This window comes from Pteropus alecto, unplaced genomic scaffold, assembly GCF_000325575.1.
Source record: "Pteropus alecto unplaced genomic scaffold, ASM32557v1 scaffold164, whole genome shotgun sequence".
Taxonomy (NCBI): domain Eukaryota; kingdom Metazoa; phylum Chordata; class Mammalia; order Chiroptera; family Pteropodidae; genus Pteropus; species Pteropus alecto.
This window is the reverse complement of record NW_006439568.1, coordinates 20488766-20503870: the sequence shown is the minus strand read 5'-3', so window position 1 is coordinate 20503870 and position 15105 is coordinate 20488766. Positions and strand designations below refer to the sequence as shown.

At 38.4% G+C, this 15105-nt stretch overlaps 1 protein-coding gene across 2 annotated transcripts in view; it reads right to left on the bottom strand.

Annotated features, from left to right (window-relative positions):
• Positions 1 to 15105, bottom strand: part of NCALD (neurocalcin delta) — a 382331-nt gene that overhangs the window by 279346 nt on the left and 87880 nt on the right. Inside the window, exon 1 of one of the 2 annotated variants that reach the window (XM_025050121.1) lies at positions 2196 to 2213. The exons of the other annotated variant lie outside the window; for it this stretch is intronic. The gene's annotated coding sequence lies outside the window, so the exon portion shown is untranslated. Of the gene's footprint in view, positions 1 to 2195; positions 2214 to 15105 lie in introns of those variants that run through there. 2 annotated transcript variants of the gene reach the window in all.

The window sequence follows — 15105 nt, the reverse complement described above, 5'->3', positions numbered from 1 at the left end:
AAGTCTATCAGTTTGCGATGATTCTTGAAGTTACAGAGGCAGGATACAGTCTTGTTCTTGCAACATTTCTAACAGCATTCGTGGCAAACCTTTCCCCAAATAATTGAATGGTATTATTTATACCACAAATTTATATGGTTGTTATAGAAACATAACCAAAAATAATAATAACAAAGAATTTGAAGAACATGGAGACTATGACAAAAAGTCTCTGATAGAATATCAGAGGCTCGACCCTATGGAGCTGCTGCCTCTGTTGTATGTGATATAAGCCTTGGGCAACTGTCTTCATCATCATCATCTTCATCTTTGTTAAATGTACTTAATGTGTTTTTGATATAGAAGAAGTACTTAATGTAACTTTAAAAGAGAATTGTAAAAATAAGTAAAGGCCAGGAAGCAATAATTTATAAGAATAAATGTCAATTGCAAATAAACATGAAAAAACAGCCATGTGCCTTGTGATCAAAGAAATGCCAATCCAAACAACATAAGATACTACTTTGTCAACTTAGCGAGGGAGGATACGAGAAAACAGACACAATACTGCAGATGGAAGTGTAAATTGGTACAACTTTTCATAAGATTAATTTGCCGATAAATAACAAAAACCTTAAAAATATTTAAATATTTTGGTTTAGAAACATTATTTTCTGGAATATAGTTTCAAGAAATGATGACAAAGATGCACACACAAAGAAATTTGTACAAGGGTTTCATGATTTGTAATAAGAAGAAAATTGAAAACACTCAACTATCAAGCAACGAATGATAAATTATGCCTTACCCTTAAGATAGAACCATTAATTAAGATGCAACCATTAAAAAAAGCAAACGTTATATAGCACTTACCATGTGGCAAGCTCTATTCTGAGCAACTTATACACTAACTCATTTAATCTTACCATAATCCTATTATGTAAATACTATTTATTGTAGCCATTTTATATGGGAAAAACTGAAGCAAAGAACTTAAATAACCTGCTTAAGGCATTTTTTAATGTTTTTTTTTTTTACTTTCTTTTTTCTTCTATTTTTCTAATTTTCTTTTGCAATTAACATGTAATAAATTCATAATAAAAACACATGTATACAAAAATGCTTTCAGTACCATTACTTAAGTATTCCTGATAGGCCACTGCCTTCAGCCTAGAACCTGAGGGGACCCAATTCTTAACATGACTATTTGGGACCAACTGAGTACATCTCATCAGTTTTCCTGCTTCTCCAACATGAAATGCAGCTGTTGTTGTTGTTGTTGTTTTAAATCTTTAAGAAAACAAAAGAGCAAAGGATCCTGAGCTGAACTGATAACACGTTGTAAATAAAAACATCTTATATCAATAAAAGATTTTTATTTCAATACCTGGTTTCAAAGAGCCCAACTTGTGTGCAAATAAAGTCTCTTTATCCCCTACCTTTACCCCAAGTCATCTCAATGAGCAGAGATCTAACTTCACAAACAAAACTCCCAGCCTGGTGAGGATAGTGAAGCTTATTACAGGGCCTTAAGCCCCATGATTTGCTGGGACTGCCTGTCAGCTTCTGATGACTCTACTAAACCTCCCCTGGAGCTCCTCCATGATAATTCCTGACTGAATCCATTTTGAGATTTAAATTGCCCCCAGGAAAAAGACAAGTGAGAAGTGACAGAAACCTAACCAGCACGTACTCACACAGACTATGGGTGAGCCAGACAGAAGCAGTAATTACATTTTCTCGAAGAGCCATCCCTTCTCTGGCTAAGAAATGTTGCTCACATCATGCTCTGCATGGGCCTTGCAGAGCCTAAAAGAAACCGGGAGCCTGTGAGCCTGCAAAGGATGCTGCACCAACTTTCCTCAGGATCAAGTCCATGAACTGCCTGGGCAATTTTTACCTCCTGGCATTGGGTGGTCTTGATTATTCCCATGGCTGCAAAGCCCCGCGAAGCCCTACATAGAAGGGCTCCAGATTCTGCAGCTTTATCTATATTCATTAGCAACCCATTCCACAATTTTTTCACAATGCACTTAAGCAGTGTTGCTGAGACTCCCATGGGCTCCAAAAGCACAATGACCAAAGAGGGCAAAATCTAAGATGACCCACACGATTCTCACCCTCAGCTGTACCCATTTGTATAATCCCCTCCCCTTGAGTGTGGGTGGAACCTGTGAATATGACAGGCTGTCTCTTCCTCAATTAGGTTACATCACCTGGGGGCTAATGGTGATAGGATAGTCACTCCATCCTGGTTAAGTAGAGAGAGATGGGAAGTCAGAGGGATGCACACTTTCTCGCTGGCCTGGAAGAAAGCAAACATCTGTGTTGTAAATTGCCTATGGGAGCCACTTGGCAAGGAACTAGAGGTGGCCTCTAGGAGCTAAGAGTGGTCGGGGTCAACAGCTAGCAAGAGACTTCTGTCCTACATCCTCAAGAAAATAAATCTGCTAACAACCGGTAAGCTGGGAAGACAACTCTGAGCCTCGGATGAGGTCACAGCCCCTGCCTCCAGCTTGATTTCGGCATGGGGAGACCCTGAGCAGAGGACCAAGTGAACCAGTGCTGGACACCTAATCCCTGGGAACTGTGAGATAATAAATTTGTGTTGTTTGAAACCCAAGTCCCTAAATTGTTGTAACTGGTTATGCAACAATAGAAAACTAATACAATGACCGTGCTGGTGACGTTGTCAGAACACATGTGCCCAATGTTCTTTCTCACACTTCCACTGCCTTCAGAAGGAATTTCTGCCCATAACATTCACCCCTAAAGGATCTAAAGGAGAGCAGTAATTGGTATTTGTATAATACTTGGGAGTTTATTTAACTTTCAAATACCACCTCATTTGAATTTTACATCATTAATCTGAGCGAGTCCAAGTAGCAGTGATTAGGAACAAAGATTTGGGAGCTAGGCCACCTAGATTTCATGCCCTCCCCTGCCACGTACTCACTGGATGAGCTCAGGCCAGTTCCTTCACTTCTCCGTGCCTGTTTCCTCACCTGTAACACAGGCATGTGATAATCCCTACCTCCTAGGAGTTTCTGAGGATTAAGTAATTTGACATGAAGTCTAGCTTGTAGTAAGTACTAGATACATGTGTATTTTACCATTGGTAATATCTAAACACGCTAGGCATGCAAAGTGAGCTTTATTCACTTCCCACTATAACATGCTGTAAGAATTGCAGCCTAAGATTTCTTTTTTTAAACTTTTTAAAAAATTTTCATTTACCATGGACATACCATATGATATTAGTTTCAGGTGTACAACATAATGATTAGACATTTATGTAACTTAAAAAGTGATCACTCTGACAAGTCTAGTACCCATCTGACACCACAGATAGTGACTATATTCCCTACGCTGTACTTTATATCCCATGACTGTTTTTATAACTGGTCATTTGTACGTCTTAATCCTTTCCTCTTTTTCACCCCTCCTCCTAACTCCCCTTCCATCTGGCAACCATCAGTTTATTCTCTGTACCTATGAGTTTGTTTCTGTTTTATTTGTTCATTTTTGTTTTTTAGTTTCCACATATGTAAGTTAAATTATGGTATTTGTCTTTGACTTATTTCACTTAGCATAATTCCCTCTAGGTCCATCTATGTTGTTGCAAATGGCAAGATTTCAGTCTTTTTTATGGCTGAGTAATATTCCATTGTATATATGTACCACCTCTTCTTTATCCATTCATCTATCAATGGGCACTTATGTTGCTTCCATACCTTGGCTATTGTAAATAATGCTGCAATGAACATAGAAGTGCATATGCCTTTTCAAATTAGTGTTTTTGATTTCTTTAGATAAATAACCAGAAATGGAATTGCTGGATAATAGTTCTATTTTTAATTTTTTGAGGAACTTCCCTACTGTTTTCCATAGTGTGCAGCCTAAGGCTTTAACAGGCTCTGCAACAGTGAGCTCGTGCATTATCCTGAAGAAAGGTAACCTGCAGTGGGGAAAGAAATTCCTCCACCACAACTGCTGTTTTGAATAGAATTGAAGGAACACAGATAAGAACAAATGAGCTTTCTGCATATCCTGGAAAAAACCACAGACCCAGGGGTGAGCAGGAGTGTGATGGCTTCCTTCAGTGGCCTTGTACCAACAGAATTCCAGGTTTGAGATGAGAACACAGCACAGGTGGGTTCCTGCCATTATAATTGGACTTGTATGCCTGCATAATCCACAGATAGGCTGCTTATGGTTTGATGCCATGTTGCTCAACCCCAAACGGTGTTCCTTACAGGTGGACTAGGCAATGGTAAAGCCATTAAAAGCATCTCCCTTAAATCCTTCTAGCCAGTTGGGGTGGGCAAGGGAGGGCTGGCAATGCCTCCTGAGGTGCTGCCAGATCCTTATGTGACAAAACCAATAGTGGTCTTGTCACTGGGACTACTCGAGGTGAGCTGCCTTGTCTACCCACTTTCATAACATAGAGACAGACTCCAAAGAGAACACTTTCTAGTCCAAAGAGCATCACACCAAGCCAGATGGGATGCTCCGTATGTCAAGGCTCCTGTGGCGCATTGGTGGTATTTTGGTTCTTGGACAAGGCTGTGGTTATATTCGGTAAAAGCTTAAGAGGTAGTTAAAGGTGTATTTTTCCAATGTAGCTTTTTGTCTCAATAAAGCACCATTTCTCAATTCAATTTAAGTTTTAATGAACTCTCATTGGTGGGGGAAAAGAATGTGAGCATCTGATTATCTCCTTTTTTTTTTTTTGGTGTTATGAAAGCCCCTCTTTTGCCTCCAGCCCTCACTGTGTAGCCTTTGTGCCGCAGAGAAAGACATGCCTATTGTCCCTTTTCTATTTTCTTCATATTTTTCCATCACTCCTCCTCAACAACAAATCAATCATTGATAAAGGAAATGAAAAACTACAACTAAAACTGCTTTACCATATCTTCCAATTATACAAAGGCATATTGGTTTGGGAGAATTTACCTTAATTCACACTGGAAGATATCCTAAAATAGGAGTCCCCAACCCCTAAGGCACAGACCAGTACTGGTCTGTGGCCTGTTAGGAACTAGGCCACACAGCAGGTGAGCGGTGGGCGAATGAGCAAAGCTTCATCTGTGTTTGCAGCCGCTCCCCAGCGCTAGCATCACCGCCTCAGTTCCATCTCAGATCATCAGGCATTAGATTCTCATAGGCGCACCAGTCTCTGGTGCCAAAAAGGTTGGGGACCGCTGTCCTAAAAGATATAAGAGAAGGTAGCAAACCTCAAATGCCTTCAGGGTATGTGCAGTTAGCTTCCAGGAACGAAAATTTAATTAAGACAAACAAGCCTAGATGACTTGCTTTTTAAAATACTGTACAGACCTAAACAAACAAACAAAAACAGCCAAATAAAATCCTACCCATGAGCCATGTATGGCCTGGCACCTAGTAATGACCCCTGGCCTAGAGAGTAGGAGGCTCTTTCAAAAGCCAGTTTGATGGCGGAAGGCAGATCCCCCAGGCAAAGGCATGAGGAGCTCAAGAGAAAGTCAAGCAACTTGATCTTCCTTCTGAAAATTGTCAGTGTAGCTGATTTGTGAGCTCAGAATTCTGCACTTGGCTTGGCCTAGAAGTCCAAAGGAAGGCTGAAATAGCACACCAGCCTACACACAAAAGGCCACAATCAAGAGGAAATGCCTCAGCTGCTGGCACCCAATTACTCTTGATATTTTGATTAAAGAAAAATGTTTCCTCTTTCTAATCAAAAAAACCAATCACCTACCATTGGGTGGGTTTCAAACCATTTAGCAGCAAGCTCCACTAATCAGGGCATTTCCTATCCAGTGGAAGGTCTGTAAAGTAGGCTTTTCCCTGGGAGAAATGCCCTGCTAACATCCCTTGAGAGCACATTTTGCCCTAGCAAAGCTCTGTCCAGGCCTCATAATGCACACGGTCCTCAGAGTTTGGTTTAGCTGTTACATGTATAAAGGGATGTCAAAATGGAAATTTCCGCTCAGTTTAGAGATAATAGACCCCAAAGCAGATCTTAATGGTGTTCAAAATGAGTTAGGGAACTCAGACAGCTCACCTACAAGAATATCAAAGTCAGAAATGAAAACAAAAAAAAGCAACCAAGAAAAGAATTTGTGAGGAGGATTTATTTGGAGAGAGCTTGTACTTTAAACCCTGGGAAAAGGTGAGGGGTATCTATTCACACTTCAAGCCTGGTGAAGGGCAATTTCATGGGACCAGTAGAGATCTTCACACATGACCCCTGCATACAAAGGTCACAATGGATTGAAATCCTACAGGGAGGGAGGTGGACTTGAGTTGCAGACATGAGCTCAAGGAGAGGTGGCTGTGTTGTCCGGAGGGGCCTGCGCTCCCAGAGCTCACCAGCACGAAGGACACCAGCCTGTTTCCCCTGACACGATGGAGCCACTACAAGAGAGCTGGTGTGAGGTCATTTTCGGACTCGTCCGGCAAAGTGTCCTAGATGTCTGGCGAGACCTTAGCAAATGAAAGCTGGAGGTGACTAACAGATTCCTTGGGACAGAGAAAGAATAAATGAAGAACCAGAAGAGAGAAAATATATCTCCTGCATCGAACTACAAGTAAGGAATGCAGTTAGCATTAATGTAATGACTAGGTGAAGAGCCAGAGGAAAGAAAGAGCAATTAGGTAGGTTATCTTATAACTATATAAATGTCTAACCAATGTACTGTATACTTGAAACTAATAATAAAATAAAATTTTTTTAAAAAAAGAGAGAACTACAAGTGAAAGGATGTCATGATCAGGGTGGCAAGTGGGTGGTAGTGAGAGAGTGGGTAGTCTCTGCAAATCCACAAAAACATCCCTAAGAAAAAAGTTAGCCTTAAACACCTGCCAGGTCCAGAGCATACGAAGCCAGCTAAGAGCAATAACGTCAAGTAAGAACTTTCTGGCTTCCTTAAGCTTTCCATTCCAACACAGAGGACCCAGACACAGCTACTGGGATGGGAGGAATAGGTGAACATAAGGAAAGGACTCAACCATAGCCCTTCTGCATGTGTCCCAGCACATGCCCACTACAAATAAAATGCCAGTCAAACAAAAACATCTCGAGATTTATCTTAGGTTTGCTGTCATCGATATATTAAGAGCGAAGTAGAAATTCACCTCTCATTGGAAGTCACGTTGGTCACACCAGCTTATTCTTATTTTAACTTTACCTTACATAATTATGGGCATTTAACTAGATTCTCCAATCAGCATATGACCCATGTGCATCCTCTACCTGCTGCCATTTGAGGATATTTTGCTAATGCTTAATAAGCTTTGGAAATTGTTCTTTAGTAAGACAGGGTTTAGAGATCTTTGCTTTTGTTTAGTTTAGGAGTGTGTGTGTGTGTGTGTGTGTGTGTGTGTGTGTGTGTGTGTGTGTCCTTCCTGCTCCTTTCTATAGTTATTCCCGTAGTGCTGACAGGGACTTAACCCAGGAACAAGTGTCTTCATGGTTGATTAAACATTAACATGCTGTCATAAGTTGAAAATCTGTATATGAGTAAAACGTTCTAAAAAAATTAAAGGCTGAGAATTTGGGGCTTGGAGGAAAAAGAATCGAAGGAGTGGAGACTCTTAAGGAGTGACCTGAAATTGGACTTAAAGTGTAAAAGGCAAGATGTTAGGAGGTTAGCAAGCAGCTGTTCTCCAAATCCATTATAGACAGAAAATGGGAAGGAAAAAAGAAGAATGAGCACATATGTTGTACTAAGTCAGGCTGGAGTTAGAAGGAAGGGTTGGGAGAAGCATGTTTCATAACTGTTCATTTTCTTTGCCTCCCTGTTCCTACCTGCAGTAAAGGCCAGCCCGAGGGGAGACTTCTGGCAGCTACTCCTAAACTCTGAGACTCGTACATCTCCCCGGCAAGAAAAATAACCCAAGCTTTTGTTCCAAGACTCTAGTTTGCTTTAAATGACTGAAATTAAAATGTTACCAGAATCTCTGAGCACCAACACTTGGAATTTCGATATATTTTCACTTACTTGCAGCCAGTAATGGCCTTCAATCTAAAGTAGAACATGTTAAACAACATATGGAAAACTGCTACATCGTTTTTAAAAAATAATTCTCTTTTAAGAATTTAAGTCTGATCATTTCAGCCTGATAAAACCCTAGAAGAGACAAAGAAGAATTCAAGAAGATAGTTGGAGAGAATGTAAAGTTATTATTTGCAACTTAAATAATGAATAAAGCAATTTAAAATAGTTAATCCTTGTTAGGGAAACTAAGGATGCATAGAAATGGGTTCAAGAGGAGAGGAACACTTGGGAAACTGCCCCTCCAGGCTGAGGGAAAGGCCAGCATAACTTCCACAGACAGGGGAAGGACGGGGCCACACTTCATCCCACAAATGGAGTGAGCAGTGAGAAGACTGAGTGGATGTCTCTATACATTAGAAAGCACTTTCTTGACCAATCATTTGAAACTCCAAAAGGTGTCTAATGAGTTGAACGGGTCAAATCTAAGAAGGAGTCCTTTAACATTCATGAAGGATCTTTAACGTCATGGTTGATGGCATAGCTCTGGAACAGGTTTACAAGGGATGGATTCCAGCAATGCCACTTAGTAGCTGTGTGAGCCTGGGAAAGTTACTAGTCCTCTCTGGGCTTCAGTTTGACACCAGTAAAACAGTGAGGCTAACAGGACCTACTAGATAGGGTTCTGTGAGATGAGAATACTATGTATTTATACATGAAAAGTGCTTAGAATGGTGCCTGGCACAGAGTACATGCAGTTAAGTGCACGACCCCTCAGTAGACACCAGCTCTACAAAAAAAAAAAAAAGAGAGAGAGAAAGAAAAGAAAAGAATAAAGAAAACTGGAAAAATCCAAAGCTCAAAGAGGTTACCAATTGTTCGACATCGTATTCAGCTCTAAGTCTCTATTTCTAAACTCAGGGCTTTATACATAATACACTGCTGCCATGGAACCAAGAGGCCCATCTCAAGGGATCAAAGTTAAATTGAGCTCCTTTTGCTTCTTGGGGCTACACTCTGATGGCAAGGTCGCTAAGTAACACTCAAAATGTTGAGAACTGCCTTGTTCAAGGGAGTCTATGGTGATTCTAGTCCATTGATCCTGGAGGCAGAGTCTTGGTTCAACTCTCAGTTCAACTTCTTCAATAGCTCTGTGACTTTGGGAATGGCACTTTAACCATGAAATTAGAAAATCCTTACAACTTGTTCTTCATTACATAATTGAATTACAGTAGTCCCCCCTTATTCATAGGGAGTATGTATAAGACTCCAATGGATGCCTAAAACCACGGGTAATACAAAATCCTATATATATATATACTATGTTTTTTTCCCCATACATACCTATAATAAAGTTTAATTTATAAATTAGGCACAGTAAGAGATTAAAAATAGTAAATAATAAAATAGAAAATTATAACAATATACTATAATAAAAAGTTATGTAAATGTGGTCTCTCTCTCAAAATATCTTATTGTGCTGTACTCATCACTTCTTCACTTAAAGGAAGCATCATCACTGTAGTCATCGTCATGGTCATAGTCTTGCACTTTGGAGCCATTACTAAATAAAAATAAGGATTATTTAAACACAGACACTTTGATACCATGACAATCTGATAACCAAGGTGACTACTGACTAACGTGCAGGTAGCATATACAGCATGGAGACACTGGACAAAGGGATGAGTCACATCCTGGGTTGGACAGAGCAGGACAGCATTCCATCATGGTACTCAGAATGCTGCACAGGTTAAAACATAAATTGTTTATTTCTGGAATTTCCCATTTAATATTTTCGGACTTCAGTTGACCCCAGGTAATTGAAACTGCAGAAAATGAAACCAAAGATAAAGAGAGACTAATGTGTATGTAGCATTTTCCAAATAAAATGTGATCTGTGTAAAAAAAAAAAGAAAAAAAAAGCACTGGTACATGGTAAACATTCAAATTTTAGCTATTTTGTTATCATCAGCATCATCAAAAACAAGGTTAAACTATCCAATTGATACCTGAATTTCCTCTACACCACTGGCTTTTAAACATTTCTAACTACAACTCATGGAGGAAAAAATTTCATTCTGGCTCAGTATGCCCATATATATGTATTTGAAGCAAACATTTTATAACTCAATATTTTCCCTTAATATATGCAACACTAATATTTTCCATTCTATTTCATTCTATTTCATTTTTTAAATGCTGGTCATGACCAACTAAACTGACTCTATAATCATGAATTGGTCACCACCACATTTTAAACAGTGCTGCATTGGACCGTTTCTGCAAAGCATTTCTAGGAACTCACAAAGACACTCAGTTTAATTCACTGAAGTTCATTGAGCTTATAATGTGCTGAGCACTGTGCTAGAAATTAAATGTTTAGATAACTTTCAAATTATGTAATTCATCCCCCCAAATAATTTAGCATGTATGATAAAAATTATTCCTGATACCTTGTAAATAAGCGATGCTGTTATTAATTTTGTTTTTATAGGTCATTATTTATGTTAGACAAAATACTTTGAAATAATTCACTTTGAGGTCATTTCCATGCTGCACCAAGTATCTATAAACTCCACTTCACCATTTTAGAACAATGTATGATAAATTCTCCCAGAACCCTAAAGGATCCTCCCAAAAAGATATAAACTCAACCCATTACCAAGATGATATGGGTCTTTCCTGTGGAAATAGACACCAGACCTCTCCATGTCTATTTAAGCTTCTCTGTCAGAATCATAGATTTGGAAGTACTTCCCTCAAATGTTCCTAGGCGATGTTTACAAACGAGAAGAGGGACTGTAATGTATTCCACTGCCAGGTAAATAAACATCTAACCTTCTGGCCACATTTATTATTATTACTATTATAGCTTTATTCTAATTCATCTTACAATGAGTATTTTTTTTTAATGTGATAAAGGTCATATCTGACACAGTGTTAAATCATTAATTAGCTGATATTTAAAAAATATCAGCTAATTAATTGGCTTATGAGTTTATACGCTATTGGGTATACTCCACACCAGCGCTGTCCAGTAGAACTTTCTTTGATGATGAAAAGGTTGTATATCTGTCCTAAATGATAGGCACTAGCTATGTGTGGCATTAAATTTAAATAGTCACATGTGGTTAGTAGCTACCATTTAAATGCAGATCTAGAGCCTTTATCGTAGTACATACTAGTGATCCCAGTGATAAAGACAATGATAATAAAAGGTGCCATTTGTTAAACATTATCAGGGGCCAGGCATTAGCCTAAGCCCTTTTTATACACATTATATAATTTACTTCTCACAACAATTCTACCTGGTAAGTACCATCACTATTCTTCTCATTTTTCAGTTGAAGAAACTGAGATCGCATAGCCAGTAAACCTGGAACTGGAGTTCAAAGCAAGAGCTGTCTCCAGAGCACAGAGCAGAACTCTATTCCTTCCCACAACAACATCTACTGTTCCTATGCGTGTCTGTTTTTATTATCAATGGATAGGAAAAAGAGATAAATAACCTTTTCTTTATTCTTTTAAAAATCTCCTCCACTTAGTACCCAAGACTGGTCACTACATGAAGGAAAATTCTAGGACTGAGGACTCTTCCAGTTCTAAAAACAAATGTCTTTGTGATTTAAATAAAAGGTTTGAAGTCAAGAGGTGAACTAGAATTTAAATTGTATTTATGGTTTGGGGAATCTTTTCCCACTTGAGGTTATGACACTATTTTTACATTTACTTAAGATTTATTTTTGCCTGCTTCTGAGAGAATTTGAGGAGGTTATAGATTTAGACATTTAAGGATAATAAAGAACAGAAATCACTTGGGGAAAAAATCAATGGGATAAATATTTTTAAGCACCAATTTCTGAGAGAGAGGACTGACTAAACCTTTTCAGCTAAGGCAAAATAATCATCATCATCACTGTAGTCATTGTCATGGTCATTGTCATCATCATCATCTAATTAATAAAAATGTTGGGGCATTAGGTTTTACTGTTCTCTTTTTTATTTTATTATTAGTTTCAAGTATACAGTACTACTACATTGGTTAGACATTTATATAGTTTACAAAACAATCTTCCTGATTGCTTTATCTTCCCTCTGGCTCGCTACCTAGCCATTACATTACTGCTGACTGCATTCCCTATGCCGTGCTCCCCATCCCCCGAACAAGTACTAATTTATACTTGTTCTTTTTGTTCTTGACAAATAAATCAAACGGGTGTGCAGGTTTCACTAAAGACACAAGTTGCTCAAGTAATTCTCATCTCCCCTCCCCCATAAAAGCAGACAATATTGCAAGAAAAGTCATATTGCTCTGAGGAAAGAAGTCATATTGCTGAGGAGCTCATCTTTTGAGAGCATCTAAATGTACTCCTGCCCATTTAGCACTAACGTAGATATGACTTCCATGCCTTGTCCCCTCTGCATGGCCTCTTCTTTCCACTGTTGCTGCTTAACACTCAGAGACTAGATGTGGGGCGGGGAGGGGCAGTTTCAATTCATTCGGGTACATATCAAGGAATGTGACTGCTGGACTGTATAATAAGAGCGCGTTTAGTTTTGTAAGAAACTGCCAAACTGTCTTCCAAAGTGACTGTACCATTTTGCATTCCCACCAGCAATAAATGAGAGTTCCCATTGTTCCACATCCTTGCCAGCATTTGGTGTTGTCAGTGTTTTAGATTTTAGCTGTGTAACGGTATCAGGTGTTTTAACTTGCAATCCCTAAGGAAATACGATATTGAACATATTTGCCATATATATATCATCTCTGGTGAGGTGTCTATTAAACAATCTTTTGGCTATTTGTAAATCATTTTCTTATTGTTGAGTTTTAAGAACTTAGGCTCATTTTTTTTTTTCACTATCTTAAAAACACAAAGCCTTCTTCTCTGTTCTATACTTCTCTTCTTTTTGTCAACTAGGTACTATAACTAAACTACCACTGCTTTTCCAATGCTGCTGAACTTGACATTCACATCTGGGCTAACACTTTTATTCACCAGGAATGGGAAAAGGACAACTGGAAGAAATAATGGAACCATCTCAATAAAGCCTTGAATAGCCTCCACCATGACCCAGCCACTGGAACAAAGAAGTCAAAAACTGCAGCGTACCAGGTAGAATCCATACCACAGTGTGTCTGCTTAGCATGATGTTCCATTACTTCAATATGTTTTAAACATGAGACTTCTGAAAGATATCAGTTCTCTAGAGTTTTATTCCAAACAATAATGAGGAACTATGTCAAAAAAGAAACCACATGATATCACTTATATGTGGGCTATAAACCTAAAAGCAACAAACAAACAGAGACTCATGGACATGGACAATAGACTCGTGGTTACCAGAGAGTAATGGTGTTTACCAGAGGGTAGGGGGTAAGGGGGGAGGGGGAAGATAGATGGGGTAAAAGGAGTCAAATATGTGGTGACAGAAAAAATCTAACTATGGGAGGTGAACACACAACACAATATATATATGCCTTAGTGTTAAATTGTACACCTGAAACTTACTGGATTTCATTAACCAATGTCACCATAATAAACAAACAAACAAACAAACAAACAAATAAACAAATAAAAAATAAATGTCTTTTACTAAGAGAAAAAAATGTCAACAAAAATTTAAGTAAAGTAGGTCTTCAAATGGACAGAAGAATGAATATTTCTAAGCTGCTACTTGCCAGAGAATTATACCCATCAGAATATTTCTATTTAGAAAGAAACTGAATTTAATGTTCTTTGAGTTTTAATCAGCAGCAAAGCAAACAGGAAGAATTACCCAGAAGTGCTTTATGAAGTTATATAAAGAACTTATTTTTTAAGCTTTTCATGGTTGGCAGCTTAAGATAATTTTTTTTTTTATTTTCAAGGAAAAGTTTTCTTAGTTCTTCTGATTTGTTGATAACTTGTACCACAGATCTCAGTAATTACAGCAGACAAACTCTGGTGAAGCAGTTGAGAAGATTACAGCCTAAGAACATCAGAAAAGAAAAAGAAAAACACTCCCACTGAGTTATGCCCTTTTTTATCTAATGCATTTGGGCCTAAAAAATTACAGATTACAGACGTCTATTCACAGGCTCCCTCCTGACTGCCTCAATAGCAGGCCCACCTGCCACGGCAGCCTTTTGATATCAACTTTGAAGGCTTTACCTTGCTCTCACACAGCGCTTCACTCAAAGTGTTCTCACTTGCATTACTTTGGAAGGTAAGGAGAACTTGAAGTGGTTAGATCCACACACAATCCAGGAATTTTATTTTACTTAAAGGCTTCTATCTCTGCTGCCATCTGCTAACTGGACAAAACGGACAAAGTAGAATCGCACCAAATGTATTACCACACTTGGAACTGAAAAGGTGTTTGCAAATTCTTCCTATAAAGCACTAGAGAGTGAATATTTTAGGCTTTGAAGGCCATACAGTCTGTATCGCAACTACTCAGCTCTGCAGTTGTAGCATGAAAGCAGCCACAGACAAGACATAAGGGAATCGGACTGGCTGTGTTCCAATCAAACTTTATTTACGGGCACTGAAATTTGAATTTCATAAAATTTTCACATGAAATGTTACACTTTTTTTTATTTTAAAACTATTTAAAAATGTAAAAGCTCGAAGGCCATACAAAAACAAGCACTAGGGAGATTTAGCCCACAGTACATCATTCACCTTAGATGAAATCTCAAAATGTTAGACAGGCAAAATATAAACAGGAGCCAGATAGATCCTTCTGTTTGAATGATCCGTGGAATCTTATACGGGGGCAAGCTTCCAACTCACCAATATAAAGAACAATATGCCCAGGAAATTTTTGGTTTGTATGTTTTAAACGTCACCACATGTGTTATTTCATATGTGCTATGAAATGCAAACTCAATGAAAAAAAATCTTGATTTCTTTAAAATCTAATGTAATATAGCCTCTCAAAAACTGGGGAATTTTAAAATATTAAATATTTAAATACTAACATTAAATATAAATTTAGTATTTTAAATATTTAAATACTAAATAGTTAAATTGGGATATTTAAAAATATTCTCTCTATTCTTAACTGGCTATTAAAACTGGCATGGTAGTCTACAGCCATGCTACCCTGAACAAGCCCAATCGCGTCTGATCTTTGAAGCTAAGCAGCGTCAGGGCTGGTT